Source organism: Meleagris gallopavo, chromosome 22, assembly GCF_000146605.3.
Source record: "Meleagris gallopavo isolate NT-WF06-2002-E0010 breed Aviagen turkey brand Nicholas breeding stock chromosome 22, Turkey_5.1, whole genome shotgun sequence".
NCBI lineage: Eukaryota > Metazoa > Chordata > Aves > Galliformes > Phasianidae > Meleagris > Meleagris gallopavo.
In genome coordinates, this window is record NC_015032.2 from 3,416,583 (window position 1) to 3,424,933 (window position 8,351).

General features: G+C 46.2%; 1 long non-coding RNA gene across 1 annotated transcript; it reads left to right on the top strand.

Annotated features, from left to right (window-relative positions):
* The first annotated feature begins 342 nt into the window (after positions 1 to 342).
* Positions 343 to 4,938, top strand: LOC109370733. Its single transcript, XR_002121099.1, has 2 exons — positions 343 to 400; positions 498 to 4,938. It is a non-coding gene; the product is annotated as an uncharacterized LOC109370733 (long non-coding RNA).
* Positions 4,939 to 8,351: the final 3,413 nt, after the last annotated feature.

Genomic DNA, 8,351 nt, shown 5'->3' on the forward strand with positions numbered 1-8,351 from the left:
AAAGAGCTCACAGCCCTGGCCATGGCCAGTAAGAAACAGGGCACCAAGAACTGCAGAGCTGGATGTCACTCATGATTTGACACTTGCTACCCATGGCCAATGTCAGTGGAATGTCTAGACTTCCAACTGAGTCTCTGACAATCTCTGTCAAAATGTTTGGTTGGATGGTGCTTGAAGAGAAGGCCCATTCAGTAAGGACTCTGTAGAAATGCTAAGTCATGATCTGAAGCAGTGATGGAGCACTTGGTGGAAGGCAGGGCCAATCCAGGGGAGCTCAGGTGTATGCAATGTACTTGAGTGACCAGAAGGGCTGGAGCCAGGATCCACCCCTTCCCAGACCTCATTTAAGGGCTGGCAGTGGAGATGAGGGTATCTTGTTGGAGATTCCTGCCCTCTGAAGGTAAGCAGCTTCTTTTCTTTATTTCTGTGCCCATGGCTCTTGCATCCTAGGACCTTGCTACTGTGCTGTCATTGCTGTGCTTTCCATTGTGTTACAGACCGTAGTGCTCTCTGAGGCTTTCGCTAGATTGCTTTGATTGCTGCAGTATGTGGGACTCCTCACCACCTTTTCACCTAGGAAAGGAGCATCTTTGTGGATAACAGGTTGCAATGTCTCCTGGCTGCTGGAGTTGTGGCTATTGGCTGATAGGGACTATCAAAGTGGCATCTGCCAGAGCTTCAGTTGTCCCACCTCCTCCATACTCACCCAGAGGACAGTATTTATAAGCAGTATTTCCCAGTGACAATTACTCCCTTTATTTGTTGCTCCTCTCTCATCCCCTTATGGCAACATCAGTTCTACAGAAACTACCATACCGGTGATACCCTGACCACAATGGGCAGAGGAAAGCACAGAACAGTCAGGTTGCTTTCACCCACAAGGCAGAAATTTCAAGGAAATCTAATCCTCGCACACTTTCTCTTGAAAAGAGATCTACTGGCAAATTACTTCTGCTTTCAGCTAGACTTACAACCTCCCATCTGCTTATCTGGTTAACACTGTCAGTCACTAATACTGAGACACCAGGAAATCTGATTCCCACTCATGGTGTGAGAGCAACCTGTAGGCACTTGACCTTTTTAGTGTTCTGTAATTTGATTGGGTGGCTGTTCCATATTTCCTTGTCACTAGCCCTAGTAATCTGAGAGGGAGAAGTGGAAAAGACAGCCAGTAAAGATACAAGACATCACAAGCGGGAATTTGTTGAGGCCTCCGGTTTCCAAAATTGCTCAAAGCATTTTCCTTATGGAGAGCGTGGATGAAGCGTGGCTTGGCTCTGCAACCTGGAAATGGCTCCTACAGGAGCCCTCTGCTCACAGAGTGGCTACTTGGCCAAAACTCGGCGCAAAGGCCAGTGTTGACTTATGCCAGATTTGTGCCTTTTCTGAGACAATGGTGCAAAGTTCAATTTTTCACAGTGCACGTCCTAGAGAAACAGCCAGCAAGTGTTCAGCTGAGTTTTTATAAGGTACCTTGGCAAAACTGGGCCTCCAACCAAGGGCCTAAGGATCTGTAATTTTGATCACTGGGGTGTGATTGAGCCAATATTCTATAAGGATTATGTCCAGGGGTGTTCCTGCTCAGCACAGGGTGCTGAATGCAAACATTTCAGTAAAGCCCTCTCTGATAACTTTCATATTCCAGTTCTGGGAATCCCGATCAAATCCCATTTTAGGTTCCTATCACCCAAATTATCTTTTGAGGAGATACCCCAAGTTTTGTGGCATCACATCCTTTCTCTGTTCTCTGCCAATAACTGGCTCTTTCAGTGACAGAACTTCCCAAATTGTTTTGAAGAACTCTTTTCTGAAAAAAATCATTATACCCCAGGAAATCCAGCTTAAAGGATTCTTGGAAACTGTAGGAGATGGGCTCCAAGTCAGACTAAGACTTCATATGCTTGCAATATCGTGTTGATATTTTGTTCTCCTGAAGGTGATGCTTCTTATTTCCATGCACATGTGTATATACAAAGTGCAGCTGAACACCCACATCCCTCTAACAATTATAGGATGTTGGACAATTTCAGCTCTCCCAGCCTTGGGTGCTACCTGACCTGCCAGTATCTCCAAATCAGTGCTGCTAATGAAGAAAGGGGAAGCAACCAATTCTCATTGAAATCAGTACCGTGTAATTTTTGGACTGGAGCCACAGCTGGTGTTACCCTGGCTGAAGATCTGTTCCTGCTCCTCTGATTGCTCTGCGTCTGAAAACATTTCATGGAAAAGTAAAGCAAAGTTCAGGACTTATCATGTACAATAGAGCACTATATAGTGATTTCTGGGTGCTTAGGAGTCTTTCCATTGACTTCAGGGCTGTGGCTCAAACCTTTGATCAGCAAAGTGGGACCAGTGCAGAGACGGGGAAGTTCTCCTGTGCTCTTGGCCCCATGGATCCCCTTTGACCTTGTTTGAGTCAAACCTCAATTTCCATGGCTGTAAAAGAGTGATAAGACTATTTACTGCAAGATGCCTGAGTACAGAGAGTGCCAAGGATCATCCTGACTAATGACTAGGTGATGTCACAGGGGAAGGAGTTGCATATAATAAAACAGATTGTTTTTCACATGGGTTTACTTGAGTTGCAAGCTGCAAGTACAAGCATGGGGGTTTACCCTTTGCTGTGTGATTCTTTTGTAAATAAAAGAGCAGTTAGATCACTGTGTTCTATAGAACAGGTGCTTTGGTGAAATTGTTAGGTTATCACTGAGATAGAAGGAAGCTCCCCAGAGGGATGGGCATGCCAAATTCTCTGTGGGTCCCTGTAGAGTCAGATGAACAGAGAGCATCTCTCAGTGACAGATGAAGCTGCAGGCAGTTACTCAGCTTGGTTCTGTGGGGTGGATATGAGATGTGAGGAGAACAGGACTGCATGCCAGTGGGCAGCCCCACCATCCAAGATTGAGAAGTTCTCCTTTCTGCTAAGCCCTTTCACACTTGGGTTTCAGGCAGTAGTGCCACACTTAGGTTTCAGGTTCTCTTGTGATGATAACATACTCATCAACAAGCTGCTGCAGAGCGTAGCTCATCCAGATGGCTCTGGCCTTGCTTCTCTGCAGGTAAGCTCTCCTCTAGGAGTGGATGCCATTGCTCCTGTTGAGATCAGGCACCAGACAGCGGCACGCAGCCATCAGCATTCTGTAGAGGTCCTCTCAATCTCCAGAACAAAATAATGCACTAATCCAGGCTGCAGAAACCAGAAGGACAGCCTCTGCTTTTACTGAGAACAGCACAGCTCTCTCAGCACAGGTCCGTTAATTTGCCCTAGAGGTCTCTAATTCATGTATTCTCTGTTTATTTTTGTTTGCCTTTGTTTCTAATTGTGGTGTGGCTTTTGGTGGTTGGGTTTCAGTTTGCTCTTTTTCTTTTTACTCTTTCACAACAGTTTTAGCCGCCATTTCTATAGGAACAGTATCTGGAGAGCTCTGGAAACTGATTGCCAGCAAAAACTGGGAGCTGGTTCAGTCAAGAAAACACATCCAAGGGGATCTCTCTGTGGGATTTGCCCCTCAAATTACAGTGTGATGACCATCTGCCTGCAGGAGGGCCACATACTCACCTCCCTCAGAGATATCTTCTCACTCACTGGTGATGAGAAGGACTTCACTTCCCCTCTCTGCTGACACAGCACATACTGTGTAGCCTTGATCCAGGATGGAGCTCTTGATCATTGCAGTAATATACAGTAGAGGTGCCATTTCTCTCCATAGATCAAGCACATCAGTGCTGTTGACCTGGCCAAATGGCAATCTTCAGAAATTATATTCTATTAAAAGAGAGACTCTGAAAGCAGAGTTGGAGCTCTCTTTGCAACACACCATGAGCCATGACTTACTGATATTTTTTTTTTTTTCCTGTCCATAAACCAGTGAATGCACTGAAGTGAAGAGTAGAAGTGAAGAGATTCTCTGGTGTCTGTAGATCCCTAAGAAGGCAGCATTTTCAAGTGTAAATTCTCTAGTTAATCTCTGCAGTGCTTCCGTGGTGTTTGATATACTGTGGAGGCTACTAAATCAACAAACTATGAAACCAGTTGTAATGTCTTTTGCCCAGGGAGATGGTGGGATCACTATCTCTGGAGGTGTTCAAGACCTATGGGGATGTGGCACTGAGGGGATATTGTTAGTAGGTATGGTGGGAACAGATTGGGGTTGGGCTTGGTGGTCTTTTCCAGCCTTAATAATTCTGTCCTTATATGAAGAATATAAGGATGGAGTAGGCAGCTTATCCTTCATGAACTGAATGTTTGGTAGGTCTTCCATCTTTTGCAACAGCGAGGCTGATAAAGGAGATGTGAAGAAAAGACTTTTCTGAGAAACATACTGAGAAACATGGTATGGCCTTTTAGCCTGAGGAGATTCCATCATTGCCAGCACTTCAAGTGAGATTTACAACTAGCTGAAGGCTCAGCAAAACAAAATGAGTCCTTACCAGCTGCTCTTAGCTCATGTTACAACTCACAGACTGAGTGCTGTGTTTCATAGGAGTTTGCTGTGGCTGCTGATGCTTTCTGCATCAAAACTCGTGTTGTTGGTGCTCGTTCTGGTGAGAGCTGTGGATCTGCATTCCAGTGTGCTTAGAGGGTATGGATGCTCTGATAAGGAAGAAGTTTTGCTTTTGGAAGACTTTATTTCTTCTGGATTTTGCTGACTGGGATCTCCAGCTCAAGCCTGAAGCCTTTCTGAGAACTCTTATCAATATTCCAGACGCAGTTCATGTGAGCAGAGATTCTCCCATTACAGCATTGCTCTCCCCACCCAGAACTGCCTTCCCAACATGTGCCAAAGATCTCTGGAAAACTAAATTTAAATATATTGGAGGGCAGGGTATCTGATAGATGTTATTGGAGACAGCTTGCAGGAGCACAAGCTATGCTTTTTGTGTGTGAAGCAGGAAAAAGTGTGGCTTTGGGCTATGAATCAAACCCTCTTATTAGGGCAAGACAGGCTGCAGAGCACCTTGTAGTCTGAGCTGTTCTCAAATGCACCCAATGGTTTCCTCGTTTCCCTCTGGGAATCCCTGTAACTACGGGAACCATTTTTGTTTTGCTGATGGAGAAAGGAATCACATAGTTGAACCCTTAGTCAACTTATAAACACAACTGGCAGCTTTTGATGATTTGTTGGCTTGGAGCGGAGCCACGAGACCTGGGGATTGCAGTCCAAGTTCCTGGAGCTCTGATGCCTGACATACAGAGCAGCAGATCAAAGTCGGGAGTAGTGCAAGTCGTTATCGGTTGGAGAGGCAGCCAGAGGGACTGCCAGGTGGGATCTCCTGAAAATGTCTCCTGCCTGCTTCAAATCTGGCAATTCCAGCTGAACCTGGGTCACCTACTTAATAAAAATTCCGTGTTCAGTCCGTAGAAATGCTTCCAGCACAATTAGATCAATTTCCTCTAAGTAGCAATAAATGTGTTTTCCTTTAAAAGGCCAACACAAGCACATTATCACAGCCTATAATCCCCATTCTCTCTATTAGCTCAAAGTACATCCTAAAGGCCAAAGGTCACAGCTAAAGACTAATCAGTCCCATTAGCCTGTCTAATTTATCTTAACTAGGGGGACACACACACTAAAACTGTTGGTGAGACTTTTTGATCAGGATATGGCAGTCATTCATCAGGGCCCTTGGCAAGCTGAGACAGTGAGAAGAGAAGCTCCTTGAGGATGCTCCTGCTCCACACAGCTGCACAGGATGGGGTGAGCCCTCGAGGAGCTGCTGCTGTCCCCCCCCCCAGAGCCATCCTAGCAGCCCAACCTCTCACTAACACAGCACTTACTTGCTGTCCTGGTGCTGGGATTTGGCAGCCCAAAGCAGTGAGGCTGGACCCACGGCTCCAACACGCATTCCTGTTCTGAAGGCTTCTGGCTGGGAGGAATTTCAGAATGTGTGCTGCAAGCAAGGCTTTGTTGGATGTTAAAAAGTAGGGAAATGTGCTGCTAAAAAAGAGGAAGGAATCAGATTATTTAAGGAGTTGCAACAGGAGGAGGCTGGCCAAGCTCTAAATCAAAGCCACCTCGCCATATTTCACCTCCTGGGAGAAAGGAAAAGGTTATCCATGAGATCCCTATTTATATCCCAGAAATATGTGGCTCTAGAGTAACTCCATTTCTAGGGACAATCAAGCACAGGAAGGAGCTCAGGAAGCTGCCAAAGTGCTTGTGCCTAGGATCCCATCTGGGAGGTGAGGCTCAGTGCATAGCATCCTATAAAGAGGGTAAATGTCAGGAGTGCTGCTCTGGCAAGAGGTTCTATGAGATTTCACAGCAGTTTGTGTCATTTTGACTACTTTTTAGTCATCTGCTTTGATTTTCTCACTTTCAGGATACTCAGATGAGAAATGTTTAGTGGAAATCATTTGTTATCTTTGCTGTGCCTTTCTACAACAGAGGCATTTCTGCATTCATGCCGTGCTGTCCAACTTAGGCCAATCCAGGCAGATGAGAATGGAGTGAAGGGTGGTGCAGAGGAGGCGACAAACCCTTGTTCAGCTCAGACACCAGAGCTATCTCACTCTTTGGTCCTCTTGGTGAGCTGTTGTAGGTGAGACACAACCCTGTGCAGGGCCACATGGCTCTGTTTCCAGGGGCAGTGTAACTGATTGCAAACAAGAGTTCGGGGATTCTATGAACAAGACTTAAAGATTTTTGGGGGGAGGAACCGTGGCAAATATAATTCCTGTGCACAGAATTTAAGGAGATAACAGGTCAGATGGTGAAACATTTGAAATCATAGCTGCATTTAATCTTCTAGCAAGGACTTTTTAAGAGGACTTCAACAACCCGTAGCATATCCTCTCCAGTAGGGAAGAGCCATCTCACGTATCTCAGATGCTTATATGGCTACACACAACTCTGGAGTTGGTGATAAACATTCCTATCCATCCCCGTTCATCAGAGCAATCCAACACTTGCTTACTTTCAGTCACTAACTTACACCTGGCTGAAGCTAAGCCCAGACAAGGTGTGAACAGCCACATAAATCCAGGTCCTATGGGCATCATGTCTGCTTTTCCTTTTCTTCACTTTTTGCTCTCTACAGTCTGTTACAGGAAGCAGCCCACAAGTTTGTGACAGGACGTGGTTCAGATGGGCTCCTGTAGCTGAGATTTGGGCAGGAATGCAGCTCAGAACCACAGCTCGTCCTGGCTGGGCACTTTACCCAGGCTGGGAGCCAGCTGCTGTCATCCATGGAGATGGTGGGAGGCTCTGAGGGACGATTCAGCCTTCTGTCTGGGTGAGCGTGTTGGGGCAGATGAGTTGGTTTGTGAGGATGCTGCCTGTTTCCCAGGACAGTCAAGGAAGTCTAGACTGTGTGCTTGGCTTAGTCAGCAAACTTCTAGGCAGCTCTGGAAAGCAAACAGCATTGCACCCCAGGCACTTGTCAGGCCATGGAGGCAGTTGAGGTGAAACCAAGTCTCACTCCTAAAAATGCAGGAGCCTTTCTGGGCAATGACTTATTGCTGAGCTATTTCCTGAGATCCAGGGTGGGAAGTGCCTGCTCCTGTTCCCCAGCTCTATTCACAACAGCCTCCCACATCATCAGAGAGCACAGGCATGGAGCAGGAAGAGCAGAGCGTGGCCAAGGCTTTGCCTCATGTGCAGAACACTGCAGGGCCAGGTTCCTGCTGAAGATCATATTTATTTCAGCATTAATCAGAAGGCATTTGTAATGTCCTGGCAATGAGGAGGAAGGCAAGAAATGGAGGAGGTGGGGGGGAGGGAAGGAAATTCATTTGCTGCGATGATGGAGTGACTCCTTCGAAGGAAAAATTAATAATGATTAAAACGATGCTGGAGTCTGTCCGTTTGAATCTCAAAGGTGCGTCATCCCCACCAGAGGGGTCTGGCTCTCAGCACCTCTTCCTGCTGATTAACATCAAGCTTCCCTTTTTCATATAACCTTGAAATGCAATCACGTCAATGTATGCAAGAGGATTCTCTTTTTCCAGTGGGGAGAGGGATGTCAATGGATCTTTTCTCCTTCTTGCTTTCATCCATTACCTAGAGTCTATGTAGAAGTCCCATCCTTCGGCATTTCCCTTTTAGAGGACTGAGGGGAATCTCTGCACTCTCCCAGTACGGTCTATGTGCAGAGGTGAAACTACTGAGCACAGGAGAGCAAAGAAGAGGTTTCCCTTCCTTTGCTGGGATATCTGACTCGGTGTTTAGGAAGACATTTTACTCAATTCCCACAACAGCATCTGATGACTTTATTCTGCCTCCTCCTCCTCTTTACTCCTCCTGCAGCACTTCGTTTGCTGGAAATTCCACTATCTGGTTGTATTTCAGTGCTGATAAACCCTCTCTGTATCATTGCCTAGGGAGAGAAACAGAACTAAAGACCCCTTT